The 15,685-nt window shown below is 38.3% G+C and overlaps 1 long non-coding RNA gene across 1 annotated transcript in view; it reads right to left on the reverse strand.

Moving 5' to 3' along the window:
- Nucleotides 1–3,863, reverse strand: part of LOC116438443 — a 60,321-nt gene extending 56,458 nt beyond the window's left edge. Inside the window, exon 1 of the long non-coding RNA XR_004237742.1 lies at nucleotides 2,429–3,863. This is a non-coding gene — a long non-coding RNA (uncharacterized LOC116438443). The remainder of the gene's footprint in view (nucleotides 1–2,428) is intronic.
- Between the last annotated feature and the right edge of the window lie 11,822 nt (nucleotides 3,864–15,685).

Here is a 15,685-nt window from a genome sequence, read left to right on the forward strand (position 1 = left end):
CACCTCATAGATAAGATCTCTCTTTTTGAATCTTAGCTTCAGATATTTTAAGCTACACTTCACAGACTTTGCTTTTAATATTTAATTTGCCCGGAAATCATTAATGTACTAACCCAAGAATTTTTACTGGTTAAAGTAAAAAGTGTTTTAAGTTTCCACTGTAAAAAAGTCTAGACAAAAGTAATGGATGATAAATCATGCAAAAGAAGGTCTCTGTTTTGTTTAAAATTACCATTGTACATGTTCCTCATGCTTCATCTAGTATGTTTTTAACCTATTATGAAATAACCCCCCAAAAGTACACATTTAGAATTATTTAGCTATGATTATACAATACATCTTAATTCACTGGAAAGTGCTCAGCTGGGACATATTCTTACATAATGCATGCAAGAGAGACCCTTACTCAACAGCATGGACTATGATTTGACAGTAGAGGTAATTCTGCTTGGAGGTGAGGTCAGATGATCCAGCCACGCTGAAACTGCCAAGCTCACCTTTGTACCACCAAGCACCTGCCTGGGAGCTGCTGTGGGTAAGATATCCACAGAGGGTTTACAAGGACAAGAGGGAAAGAATAGCTGGAGATGGAAAAAGGACAAAGGATTTGGGAATGCAGTAACACATGTGAGCACCAACACAAACACAGAGATACTGAGATGGGCATATGACAGCAAGGCAGGGTGCTCCACACAAGCACTGGAACATATGGTGAAACAGAAATGACAGTCTATGTTGACATGTCTTTGATGCATATTAAGATGTAATTAAGATGAGTTTCAGTTCAGAATTCAAGTCCTTGCTACTATTTATATTTGGTACAAATGTATATGGTCCACAGTTACACATTTAATGTACATTTCTGTTTCCAAACACTGTACTAACATCCCTACTACTGAAAGGCCAGTGTCAAGCAACAGATTCCTGTTTTAAAACAGCAGGCCATTTTCAGGTGCTTTGATGAGTTTAAGAACACATTAAGCTGCACAGGCCATTCAGCTGGCATCAGAGAAGAGCTCCTTAATGCTTGGGTATGCCCAGCCCTCAAAGGTTACCATCACCAAGGCATTTAGCGATTCCCCAAAGAAGAAGCAGGGGCTGCAGACATATGTGTGATTCGATGAGTGAACAACTGGTTTTAACAGGGCTAACCACTGAAGGAGCAGCAAATACACTATGTAAACATGCTGGGTTTTACTTGCCACTAGGTAAGAGCCCTGCAATGTGCAAACTGTAACATTCGCAAAAGATGGAGAGATGGAAAGACAAAGGATATGGCAAAGGATATTGTTGGGCAAATTAAATTATGCAGAGGCAAATTATAAAGTTTACCACCTATGATGCCTATAATTACTGCCTGACATCCCTGAAGTGCTTATTCACAGCCAATGCTACACTTGCTGTTTAGGCTGTTGAAATGCATTTGAGAGAGAGAGGAAATGTCCGAGTTGCCCAAAAGCTCACCTCCATCAACTCAATGTGACCATCTAGACTTTGTGGGAAATTGCTGACTATTCTCCCAGTGTTACTGATGACATGATTAGTTATCCAAGGGCAGGTATCACAGCGCATGGATTTCATGGGGATAGCTGAGGCATTCACATATATAAGGGCAAGAGAAGAAAGGCATCAGTATATATTATACACCTAGGAACATTTAATTTTCAGTGATCTTTCAAAAAAACCTCAATTGTTTTGACAGTAAATATCTTGGGTTTTCTCCCTTTTTCTGTGGAAGCAGGCATTTGAAAAGTTATTGCAGCCTGACTAGTTCCTCTTGCATTAGTTAAACACTTTATTGAACACTTGACTTTTCACAGTCAGCTTGCCAGCTGACACTAAATTTTTTTAAAAATCATTTACAAATAACCAAGATTAAAAATATTTTGTATTTCAAAAATTGCAAAGAAAGAGAAAGTAGAAACAGCTTTGGATCTTCTACTAATTTTATGCAAATGTGAAATTAATTTAATCACGAAGGAATTACGACACCAGTCAAGTTTAAGAGGAAATACAAAACTCAGTTTAACAGTTCGTGTCTGACTGGTGTGTTGTTAATCCTAAACAGTAACTATTCAGTTGACTTTCTAATAAATGCGACTTTCCTTGGAATTTTTAAACACAGTTTAAATAACTTTAAGATAATATTTTTCTTTGCAGTGTCATCACTTAGGAATGGTACTCCCCAATTTAGTTCTCCCACTGAGAATCTCCAAACCACACTGCTACTTTCTCGCTCCCCCTTCTCCCTCTTCAATTCCCACCTAGACACAGGTGGCCAGAGAGGAGAATTGGTGGCAAAAAAGGTGACTATCATGTGTTGAGATGAGAAGAACAATTTACTGGAAACAGCAATGAGATAAGACAATGAATAGTACCAGCAACAATATTAACAATAAAAGTATACAAAAAAGAGAGAATTACTCACATGCAAAAATGCTCACTGCAGACCCCAGGACAATGAACAGGAAATGGAACCAGGACACATCTGAAAGACAGATATTTTTCAATTTCCTTAGTGTGCGGCAATAAGAAAAGCTGCAGATTTTATTGAGCTGAACTTACTGTCACCTTTCTCATTGCCTGAGGAGCACCAGAGATTTCATGAAGAAGTTACATGGGGGGCAGGAAGAACTATAGATTGACTAACATGTAATATACTGGGAACTTGACAAGGTCTTTGCAGAATTCATTCAATACCTTTGCAAAAAAAGAGAAATAAAGCTTTGGAGAGGAGTATTTTCCTGGTATCTTCTATTTTCTATACTTTCTGTAATTCAGGAGGCAACCTGAATAAGAAGTAAATAAAAATATGAGGACTTCAGAAATTTTACCTTAAAATGTGGTCAATGTTTATCTTGTATCTTGTATTACACAACCTTGTATAAAAGATTGTTTTTTGAAAATATAATTTGCTCATTTAAAAAGACAAAATACAGGTAAGCATTGAATAGTCTCTTTGCTAAATATTACTAACATAAAGCTTAGACATTTCTTATGTAAAATCCATGTGGAAAACAGAGCTGCAAAAAGCTGCCTTGTCTTCAAAACTGAATTCACAGTCATCTTTAAAAGTACCAAGGCTTACCAACTATATGTGTTGTTTTGCACCTTCTATTGCATTTTATCTTTGCACTTTTTACGTGCTGTTTTATGCCCACAGTAAATACTTGCACTTATTTTAGTACTGGTTTCAAAAAATGTGGCTGGTTCTCACCAGTGACCCAGTTTTGGCCTTCTCGTGTCCCACCCAAGCAACTGCAAAGCTCTCATGTGCCGATGTGATGGCACTCGCCCAGACCTGAGGGACACTTCTGTTCATTACTCACTCATACCAGGTGCTGGCTGGCTTCTGCACAGAGACAGGGATAATTCCTCAAAATGTGCCACTTGGTCATACTAGACCCCTGTTTTAATCTTCAGACTGACTGAGGTTACTAATATGTCTAGAGACACAATAAATAGCCTAAGTACAGAGCCATATGGTGTCCTGCTATTGAACTTTTGAAGACAGAACTGACCTTTTACTCCCACAGCATTTAACTCTTAATTAGCTTTGCACCTATTTTTAAAACTTATCTTTACTTTCCTGAAGGTATCTCGCAAAGGTTTTGAGACTTCAAACTATTTTTTTGAAGGGGATATAATCATTGCACAGAAATTATGCTTTGTAGTGACACCATTTCTATTTAATGCATCAGAAGTGTAAAATGAAGCTAATGTTTTATTTCTGTACTTGGTCATTTGACATGAGGTCTAATGATGTAGCAAATAACTAATTAAATGCTTTATAATTGCTAAGCTATAAAGGAAATCATAACAAATAAACTATACAGGACATTAAGCATTAATTCATTTAGTGTTATCTACAAAGGATCTGCTTAAAGATCCTAAATTCTTCTGAGACTGCTACCCACTGCTGCATGCTTTCCTTTCAAACTTCACCCCATGCTGATCGTTGCCTGTGTCCTCAACTGCTGTTCTCTGTCCTGTGATACAATGTCACAGGGTCCTTGTCATTTTCACATGGTTGTAGAATTGTAGCTTCTTTCTCACAGTCATCCTTGACCAAACTGCTGGGCTACCTGTTAGAGGAAGCAGAAAGGGAGCTCACTGAGCACTGACCAGATCGTCCTAAGTTGCACAATGACTTGTAGTTTGAGGAAAAAGTTAATGAAAAACAAGGCAATCAAAAATAATTCATAATTTTCAGTAACTCAGCTAATTTTAATTAGAATTATTTTTTGCTTCATTTAGGGATTCAGTAAGAGACTGTGCATTCTTGAAGAATTAAAATATTTCTTTCTCTTTCTGTAAAATATGGAATTTTTTTTGTTACAAGGACATCAGGACAAGGGAGGAACTAACTGAAGATACAGGAACATAAACTGAAACTATTGCAGAACACTATGGCAAAAATACAGTTCCTACACTTCTGTGCCCACATATGGGCAGGTACATGGCATTAAACATAGAACAGAAATACTAATTCAGACAAGAAAAAAATTAGGTTTATTAGATATTCAGAAAGATCATCTTCTTTGAAAACCTATACATGGACTAATACTCCTAGAGGCAAACTCAAATTGCTTCCAGCACAGAAGGAGCCTCCACCACTCTTGGGTGGGCACAAATTGGGACAATGTTTCTGCCTCAAGGACTTGGCAATACGAAGCCTAAGCCTCTCTTTGGAGCTGCGGATATTATGTCTGAGCTCCTGCCAAGCTTCTGTACCGCTCCTACAAAAAGATCCTTTCTTACATAAAGAACAGCTAAAGTTAAAATTGGTATTTGATGCACACTCTGTCCACTTCATTGTAATGTCAGGCAAGAATCAGACAAATCAGAAGTTGAGAAATGAGGTTAAGTCACAGAGAATTTAAAAGATGAAAGAGAAAGATAGTAACAAGAACTGCTCTTCAAAATAATTCAATTTATTTTCTTCTTATTATGTAATTTTCTTTGGGTTTTCTGTCTTAGTTATGTATTCAGGATAAGTGGGCTTTTAGAGATAAGAAAAGAGTTCATGTTGAAATAAACTTTTTTTAAAGTGCTACATAGTACTGTTATCCTGGTTTTCAGTGCTTTGTGTGCAACAGGGTTTCAAAAGACTGTTTCAAATAACTTTCTATTCATTTATAATATATAAATAAATGAATATTTTTTATCACTAGACTTAAGCTGCCAAATATCCCAACGTGTATCCCCTGTCCCTCAGCTCCATCTGCTAATCTGCGTCTGCTCACACACCAGAGTTTTCGAACACTACAAATCCATATTTAAGGCTGCCAACAGAGAATTAAAAATACTGCACCTTTCTAATACATTCCGCTATTTTATATTTATTCAAGGTATTTTCATACAATATGCTCTATGCGATCAGCATCACGCATTTTCTCAAAGACAGCATGAAACTGGCATAGAGGAAGCATAATTGCTCATTGTGTTCTCTGGCTAATCTAAACTAAACTTATAAACCCATGACACACATGATCTATATGAAACTGGTAATGCTTGGTGATATGTTCCTTCCACAAACATGGTTCTTAGTATCAGGGAAACCCTTTAGTCTTCAACCATTTTTACATCCAAGCTGTGATTTCCAAAATGTGTCCTTTCATAGCAATCTGTAACCAGTTCTCTATTCCCACTTTCATCAGCTCATCTTCCCTTAATGCAGAAGAAAACTGACGCTAGAAACAATGTGGCACTTTTTTCTATACCTCACAGGTAAGGAAGAACGACTCTGGCATGGACTCTTCTGGGGCTACTCCTTTTAAAATGCAAACATACAGGTTACAGCAATCACCATTTCCTTGGAACTGAGCTTCCAAGATCCTTTAATTCATCAGAGGCCAGTGAAGGAGAAAGTTCTTCTCAGGTTTAAAGTCTAAGTCATTTATTTTTGTCCATAGACAATCCATGTTCTCACAACTTGAACTCCGAAACTAAGAGTAGACCAGGCTTTGCTGAAGGTTGTGTTTCAGCTCTGTGTTATTAGTTTCCCATATGCTGTCATCAGTAAGCTGACAGCTGACTCTAAATTCTGCTATTGTCTGGTTTATCCTTTCCCTGGCTGGTGCTCTGAAAGGCTTTTCCCATGGTGGGCTCGTCATATCTTCCAAGCACAGATCCATCCCTCATCTTAAATCAGTCCCTCTGATCTGAGAACTGAGTTAAAGGATGGCATTTAAGGACTACTCAGTCAGTCCACAAGGAAAACAAATATAAAAACAATTGTTTTTATAATGCTATAACACAAACTAAACCTTTGAAAAAAAGGCTCTGTATTTAGCCACATTTCCATATAATGCCATCATACTCTTAGTTGCTCAGACAAGGCTGGAATACATTAGGACAAATCAAGTTCATACACAACCATCATTTCACCAGCAAAAATTAATTATAATTTTTTTTCAGGTCTTTTGTTATGACAGTCCTCTACATTTTTTTCTCCTAAATGTTATTTTTTCCCTTAATTTTTTCTCAGTTTTCTTATTCTTTTTTATATTAAATATTATTTATGTTAAAACACATCTTAAAAATTCTACTACGCCCTTCCTGCTACTCAGTAATCCAAATAGGATGAGATTTGAGAATTTTTTTATTTCCTGTATGTCATAATTACCACATCTAGAAACAGAGAAGAGATTGGTTATATCTTGAGTTACAGTGGATGCAATGTTAGAATACCTATACTTCTGCTGCCCGAGAAGTGTGTGAGGACAGAGGCATTTGTACAGCAGCACTTTTATACTTCCTATTGGCAATGGAAAGATGCAAAAATAAGAAATGATGATGTATCTGTGTGGGCATGGCTCAGTTATAGAGAAGAATTCTAAGTTTATCACTTGCCAGGAAAAGCAATCTGCTTCCACATGTATGGTTCTCTTTCTTTGCATTTTGTCTTATTGACAGTAAGTAAAAGTAAAAACAAAAAGGTAAGCAAGTAAGTAAAAAAACCCAAACATAAGAGTACTATTTGCCATGGCCATTAGAGCTACTTCATAAAGTTATATTTAACTCATTATTCAGGCTTTGCCACCTGGGGCTTATATTCTGCTTGCTGAGCTGCTTTCTGTGCTGTGTACAATGTCCTGACAGGAAGATGAAAGACTGTAAGCACTAGTGCATTTGAAAATCAGCTCATGTAGGAGAATATGCTTTCAACTCCATGGAACAGCTTTCTCAACAGCTGGTCAGAAGACTGACTACTGGGCAGGTCTTCCTGCTTTTCAATTATGAAACAACAATTCTAATGCACCCTAAGAGCAAGGAAGACCTGCATCCTTATGGGTTAGGAAATTAGGAAAAGCATCACCATCTGGTCCAGTGAGAGACCCTTCCCCTTACTCAGCACTGGTGAGATCACATCGGGAGTGCTGTGTCCAGTTCTGGCCTCCCCAGTTCAAGAGGAAAGTGGGCATGCTGAAGCAAGTGTCCAGTGCAGGGCCACTCAGATGGTTATACGAGGAGAGGCTGAGAGAGCTGGGGCAGCTCAGATGGGAAATGCTCCAGGGATCTTTTCAAAGTGCCTTGAGTCTGGAGCACAGATCTTACGAGGAGCAGCTGAGGGAGCAGGGATTGTTTAGCCTGGAGAAAAGGAGGCTCAGGGGTGACCCTATCACTCTGTACAACTCCGTGAAAGGAAGGTGTAGCCAGGGGGGGATTGGTCTCCCAGGTAACAAGCAACAGGACAAGACGAAATGGCCTCAAGTTGCACCAGAGGAGTTTTATATCAGATATTAGGAAAAAATTCTTTGCCGGAAGGGTTGTCAAATCCTGGAAGAGGCTGCCCAGGGAAGTGGTTGAGTCACCATCCCTGGAGGTATTTTAAAGATGTGTAGATGAACATGGTTTATTGGTGGACTTAATGGTCTTAGAGGACCTCTAGAGGACCTTTCCAACTTAAACTATTCTGTAATTCTGTGGGAGGGAGGGAATGAAGTAGTTTATTATACCCCTTAACTGGCAGGAGAATGAACTGTGTGCTGAATGAACTACCACACGAGCAATACTGCCTCCCAGTCACAAGCAGATAACCAATAATTCTGTTTGTGGGTTACCCAAGGTTCTTCACAGAAAAAGTGGAAGCACCTCTGGACCACTTTCCTGCTCCCTACCATCTCTCCCACACACACTGCCACGGTGCCAGGATACTTCTGAGGATGTCACTTGTCTGCTTGTTCAAAAGCTTTGCAGACCCTTACACTCCCTCTCCTAGCCCCGCCTGGGCACACAGGACATGTGGGAGGGAAAGGAGAGCAGAGGGACTCCCCATTTCTCCTTCGACTGAAATATTTGGCCCAAGAATTTGCATTACTTGAGTTTGTGTCCTCACATTGGTCTGAAAAATAAAGTGAGACAATACAGCAGCCAATCAAAACACCCACTCTCTTTACAGAGATTTATTGGGAAATCACACTAAATTTCCTTAATCTTGATCTTACATCAATACTTCTGTCCAGCCAATAATTGAAAGAAAATAACACTGAGTTTTAATCCTCTCAACTATTCCCACCTTCAAAATTGCTGAGAGATCATAGGAGGACATCTGTCCTCCCCTCTCTTGCCTTCTACCAGCAAAAGCTATACTCTATTTTACTTACTGAGTATATTTAAAATATGCTAGGGGGGTTAAAAAACACCGAAACAACACACCAACTCTGCTAGATATGGACTTCTAGAAGTATAGGTTGAGAAATAATACTGGATTTTTTCTCATGTTGGCAGCCTGTCATGTGCAGTTCCCCATGGATCAGTAGTGGGTACCACACTGTTCAACATCTTCGTCATCTTCATGAATGACTTGGATGATGGGATTGAAAGCACCCTCACTATGTATGATGGTGCAAAACTGGGTGTTGAGATGGCCATATCAGGAGAGGCATCTTACAGAGAGATCTGCTCGGGCTGAAAGTAATACAGTGGGCTAGCAAGAAAAGAACTGCATGAAATCTAACAAAAGCAAGAGCAAATCCCTGCACCAGGGTCAGGATAACCAAAGAGCCCAGTACCGACTTGGATCCGTGTGGCTGGGGAGACACAGCAGCCATGCTGGGGGCCCTGGTGGACAACAAGGTGAACATGGGTCAGCAGAGTAGCGGTAGCAAAGACAAATCAGATCCTGGGATGCATCTGCAGGGGCATTATTAGCAGAGACAGAAACATGATCATCCTAATCTTAGCGCTTATCATGCCACATCTGGAGTGCTGTGTTCAGTTCTGGCCCCCACAATTCAAGAAAGATGTGGACAGACTGGAGATAGTTCGAAAGTAGGGCCATGAAGATAACCAAAGGGCTGGAGAACCTGGCCTGTGAAGAAAGATTGAAGGATTCAGGTCTCATCTTCCTGGAGAAGATGAAACACAGTGGGAACCTCATCAGGGTCTTTCAGTATTTAAAGGACATTAAAAAGACAGCATAAGCCTCCTCTTTACAAAGAAAGAGACACGAAAAGGTGCAATGGGTACAGGTTTCATTTCAACCTAAGACATAATTTATTTGCACTGAGAAAAATCCTTCACTTCAGGGAACAATATCCCCAGGGATGTCCTGGAGTCCCCATTACATCAGGCTTTCAAGATGCAATTGGACAGGGTGCTATGTAATCTCCTCTAGGCTCCCTTATCCATGAAAATTTGGATCAGATGATCTTTTTGAGGCTTATATTACGATTCAAGGACAGGAGTCATGATCACAACTAAATTTGTTTTCAATTCATTTTTGTGAATGAACCCAAGGATGCAACATGACATTTAGGATAAATTCCAAGGCTTTAGATTATACCGCATACTCATAGTTGAAGTAATGAACTAACAGATACTGCTGACAACTGAAATAACTGTACAGATCTGAACTTTGTAAAAATCAGTATAAATACAATATTGATGAAAATAAACTGGGAGGGGAGAAAGGTAAAACTAGAAAGTAAGAATATTAATTCTATTTAGATGAAATTTAGCAAGAAAATCCAACAGCAGAGTCTTGATGTTAGGGGCTGGACATAAGACACCTATGATATCAAAATGAAAACCTGTGGCCAAGGCATCCTTTGGGGTAGTTAATACATAATCCTCACATAATGAAGAGGAGAAAAGAGAAAGAGGGACCATTCATGTTCTCTGCTCCATACTGCATCTTTAAAATGGCCCAGTATTTAGAGTGAATGGTCTAGTCTGTCTCAGGTCACTATCAAGTTAAGCACATGTTCTCCAGTAGTCATGATACACTTCCTCAAAGTTAGTGTAGAGAGATTTAGCATTGGCCAGTGAGTTTGCAGCATAACTGTCAAACAATTTTAAAAGCCATTGCCAATCAAGGACCAGAAATACCTCAAGGAAAAGTGCATGACAGGTGTTTAGGATCCTTTCTGGCCCCACAGAAAAAGGCATTAAGAGACTTAGGGAGAATGGGCGTTGGTAGAAGGAAAAGTTGAAAATTATCCAAGAAAAAGGAATCAAAAAATCCAGATCCCACATACTGCTGTTAGGCACCTACATCCATCTCTTAGGTTTTACTGACATATTTAAAGTTGAAGCTCTGTTCCTAGCAGAAAACTTCAATTCTGTTTTTTCTGCAAAATTATGGCAAATCTATATCACTTCCAGAAATAAATTAAATTTAGATATCAAAAGCACCTTTAACTCTGCTGTGTAATCAGATGTTTGGCATTCTTTCTTCAACATGATGTTGGTGACATAATCTTTTAAAGATAAATGGATTAAAAGGCATTGGAGATAAATACAGAATTATCAATCAAATGAGATTGCCAGCACCATCCTTTCCTTCTGTGACCTACAATGCTTCAGATACTTTAAAATGCTTCAACTGAAAAAAAAAGCAAACACAACCACAACAACAACAACCACGACCACTTTTACTGCAGTTAACTTTTCAGGGATAACATAAGACACAAACAAATACATCTACAATCTATGCTGTTGATGGTAGGAAATGGAACAGAGACAAGAAAAACACACTAAACAGAAACTCATTTACAAATGAAACGTCTTCAGAAGGAAATCTTCACACATTTCACACATAATAGAAAATATTTTCTTGAAAAATAATGCTGTGAAGATTAGGAAGGCACCAGTCAGGCATATTATTATTACAGAAATTGAAAAACAGCTATCATGCAGACCATGCACAAGTAGCTGAATAAAGGATATTGTTATTTTAGGAGACAGCTGTTAAGAAAAAAAGGGGACAGTAGGAAATAACAGCTAGACACTAAAAAAAGAAATAGCCTGATGTCAAAGTGGTACTCACAGCTGCATTTCGTATTTTCATATAAAATGAAAACACTGACAAAAAGCATGGGGAAGGAAGATTATGTAAGCTTATGCATTTCAAAAAAAAGCCCCAAACAAATAGGTAGTAATTCAGAGAGGAAAGAAGACTACCAAAATGGTATCTTCTTAACTCCCTATTATTAAGCAGGCGCAGACAGAATTATACACCGCTGTGGACTATATGATGAACAGCAGTGTGAAATGTTGAGGTGATTTGGGGATCAGTGACTTCAGAGAAAGTCTGAAGAATGTTTGTCAGGTACTAAACTAAATATAACCTTTAAAATCTCTTCTGTCAACTTTTTTATAGTTGTGCTATCTCCAATAAATATATAAATGCAGGCAATAAAATGCTGACACCTGATGAGAATAAAGAGTATATCCAAACAGTAAAAGGTAAAAATAATAGCCCAACGCAGGAGCTGAGCATCACTACATAAGGAAGACATGGCCTTTGGGCTGAAAACTTTTGATCAGAGGGGTTAAGATACAGCCTTTCTTCACAGGAAGGCTGAAAGCAGCCTCTTTTTATTAGACTTTCTTTTCTATTTGATTTTAATTGATTATGTTTGTTGAGCTCATTCCTTTTGGGGACAATATACTATGTTAGTCTTCTAAAAGCCATAGAAATGAGTTCAAGACAAAACAATCACGATTTTATCAGTGATAGGAAAAAAGTGGTAGAGTCTTCTAACTTACTACCTTTTTCAAATCAAAAACAAATCCTCAGTTCTATCAACTGCAAGCTGCAGATGCAGATGTAATAAAATCTTCACAAGATTTAACCATCCTGGTCCATCTTTTTTACTGACAATACCTTGTTTTTAGATAAGAAGTTGCAGGCATGCTGCAAGATATACAGCTGAGTGAAAAGAAAGTTGCAGCAGAGACAAGCTTAGCAAAAGCTCCAGCAGCTCCTGGTGGCTTGGGGAGGGATGACTATCAGAAGCTGATGAAAAAGCTTTTGCTAAGTATTTCATCTGTGATAATACAAAAAACCCAGATAGCAGATCTAATCTGAAATTGAGTCAAGACACTTTGAGGTACAGAAGGGAGAGCACAAGCACAGGACTTGGACTGGGGCTTTCATACCAGATCCTGCATATAACTGCATCCACATCCAGATGATACGCTCATCACATTTGGTGCTGCAGTGAAGTGCTCTAATTATTTCCCTGTCATTGATCAAACCCATCTAAGCTATACCACTGATTTATTTCTTAACGCTGTGACAGCAAAACTCCAGGATAAGGGGAAATCAGGTATGACAATTTTGATTTAAAAATTGTAAATTGTCTTCTAGTCATTTTCAAATGCATGAAAAATACCTCAGACTACTGTAGGAGAAGCTTGGAGTCTTTCATTGCTGTGGTAGTATCTATTGTGTGCTATGTCGGATGGGATTCTCAGAGGTAAAGACTCAAGTTCCTGAATTGTCTAGTGAGTCCCCAAGGACTATGCCTATTTTCACTGAAAGTTGATCAAACAAGCAGAGATAAGAATTTATAGGTAGAAAAAAAAAAAAAAAAAAAAAAAAACCAAAAAAAAAAAAAAAAAACCAAAAAAAAAAAAAAAGAACAAACCAAATGAAACAGCACTGAAAAGGTGTTTTCAACAGGTGTAGGAAGAGGAGACAGTGGTGCTACACTTGTCGAGCAATTGTTTTTTCAAGAAAGATGGGATGCAATGTGTTTGAAAACCAGGTTCAGAAAGCCACTGGCTTTCATGTGAATATCTTGGAAGCACACCTTTGCATACAAAATCTGACCAGAAACTGCAGAGAAAGGCTGATTTACTGAGAACTTCAGCGAGTAAGCCAGGGTATCTGAATAGAGGATTTTTCCCTCAAAATTTTTTACAGTCCAAGACAGCTTATTTCTTGGGCTAACCATGGGAGAACCAAGCTTCATGTCTGAATGACTCCTCCCAGACCCAGCTAGTTTTCAATCTTTCCCAATTACAGAAAACCAGGTTTAACAATAAGGACCTATAAAGAATTCGGAATATATGCATTTGAACTTGAAACTGGTATCTCAAATTTGGACACCACCACCTTGTGAAGCTGTGTTGTTCAGACAGGTGGTTCAAATCAGCCTGGTATACTCCAGCTTTCACAGACCACCATAACAGGAGTCTCGGCTCAGTGTAAAAAAAAAAAAATCTGGATTAGTCTAAATTGGGGTTTACTTATTTTTAGTGTTGATTTTTACAGTTTCTGTTTTCCAAGGAAAATATTTCTTTTCAACCCCATAAACCCTGCTCATACAGGCAGTACTTGTGGGAGGTCTCATCCTGGCCAAGTATGCGCCATGTAGCTGACATTCATACAGCAGTAAATCTCACCAGGACTTTGGGAGGGAGATCTTTGCATCATCTACAGCCTGTGAGCTTTCTGTATTTAGACAAAAGAAAGGCAAAACCCCAGGCTCAGCCTCCAGGAAGAAGCCGGGAACTTTTTTCTCAAACTATCTAGCACTCCAGTCAGGCAAAGCAGGATTTTTGGTGAGTCATAGTGATGCGAGCTGTAACTGAACAAGTAATCTGAAAGACATTGTTACTAATAACAAAAAGTAAATACTATCAAATTAAGTTTTCCATGGCAACTAGTCTAGTCACAAAATACCCACAATATTTCAAGTTAAAATACAACTGAGCAACAGAACACACTTTTACCTTGTAGTCTACACAGTCACAAAGAGGGGTAGAAGTCCACACAGGAGATACAGAGGGTTCTGATCAGTTCATTAGAAACACCAAACCAATGTCAAAAACCTCCTTTATTCTAAAGCTGGAGTATCTTTCCTCCAAATGTACTTCCTGACAGAACCAATGGGAAGAAGGCAAAAGCAAGTGAGCACACACACAAGTAAACCAATATTTATAGAATTTCCTAATATTGCTGTTCTAAAACAAGGTGAACCAGAAAACTGCTGCCCCAAGCACCCTATGCTAGCAACTCAGCAGTATTAATTCCCAGCAACATGTAATTACCATTTATTGCTCTGGTCCTCTTATGTGAAAAATCGCATGGTCTGGTGAAATGTTTTGGAGTCTGTTTTCTACTGTTGCTCATAACCTTACAGCTTTTATTTTTATTTTAATTTGAAAGCTTCATTGTGGACCTTCTTCAGCCCCTTTTACTACAGATTTGCTTATGGCTGATCTGTGCTTTTGAGAGAACTGATGAAACCAGACCTTCAGCTGAATATAAGGACTATGAGTGTTCAGCTTGCCCACTTCTTTTCCTCAAGTTTGTCTTTCATACTTCTAAAGTTTACTTGTTTTATTTGATTTTGTGTGTTTGCATATACTATTTGGGTTGTGGATAATCTTTCTTCTTACACATTTTTGGCATTTCCTGCTGGTAAACCAGTATGAAGAATCATCATTTAATTTTTAAGTCAGTGGTCCAAGATAAACACCCTAACTCATCATGTCCTCAGCCTACCATTCTGATTTGCTTACAAGGTGCTTAGTGCTTTATGTTCTGCATTTAACATTCATTCTGTTATGCCAGATCTATGCCGTATTGTGTTCTGGAATTAGCTGTCAGAGCAACAGGATTGTAATTGTGTCTAACCCCACAGTCAAGGCAAATTGCAAAGCAATTTCAAGTACTGCACCCTAAGCCTTGACCTGTCATCACTGCTGTTCTTGTCATTGTTTTCCTTTTCCCTTCACTGGTAAGCCTGTTGGTACTGCAATTTGAGATTTGCATGGCATTCTAAGGCCCTCCATCCTTACCCCTACGCTCAAGAACTCTAAATACACAAACTAATGTGGAAAAAAACCTAGAAACATCATCAAACCAAAAAATAAAAAGCTAAGAAGTCTAAGAACTCTATCTTTGACTTTTTCTGGACCCTGTGTTAAGCCCTCACATTTGTTTCTGTTGTCTGGTCTATAAAGGTGTAAAAGATGACTTGGAGTCCTCTCGAGTTGAGTGAATTAACATTTTTAAGGTTTATTTCTCCCTTTGTTATTTTTCACAGACTGTATGCAACCAAATTTATTCGTTATTCAGAATGATTCATAATTTCCTTCAGTGACTAATTCTTAACCAACCCATAAATCTCAAATACTGAAAGAATAGTACTGGAATCAAATATGGTGTCTGAAACCCTTTCTATGTTGGTTAGCTCATAAGCCAATAAATTAGAAAAGACAAAAGAATTTCAAATTTTATAGTATTTTTTGGTGGAGAGCAAGATGAAAATGCTGAGTTTTCTGTGGCATAACTAAGCTGTTAGTATACTGTTACAACTCACTTCAGATGTGGTCCTCCTTTGCCAGACAGCCTCTATCCAAAAACAAGGTGTAAGATTTTTTTGGTGAAATTTCCATCTGCAGATTATAAACCCATGACACTTAATCTTGAAATGAAATA

The sequence above is a fragment of the Corvus moneduloides genome, chromosome Z (assembly GCF_009650955.1).
Source record: "Corvus moneduloides isolate bCorMon1 chromosome Z, bCorMon1.pri, whole genome shotgun sequence".
In the NCBI taxonomy this organism is placed as follows: Eukaryota; Metazoa; Chordata; class Aves; order Passeriformes; family Corvidae; genus Corvus; species Corvus moneduloides.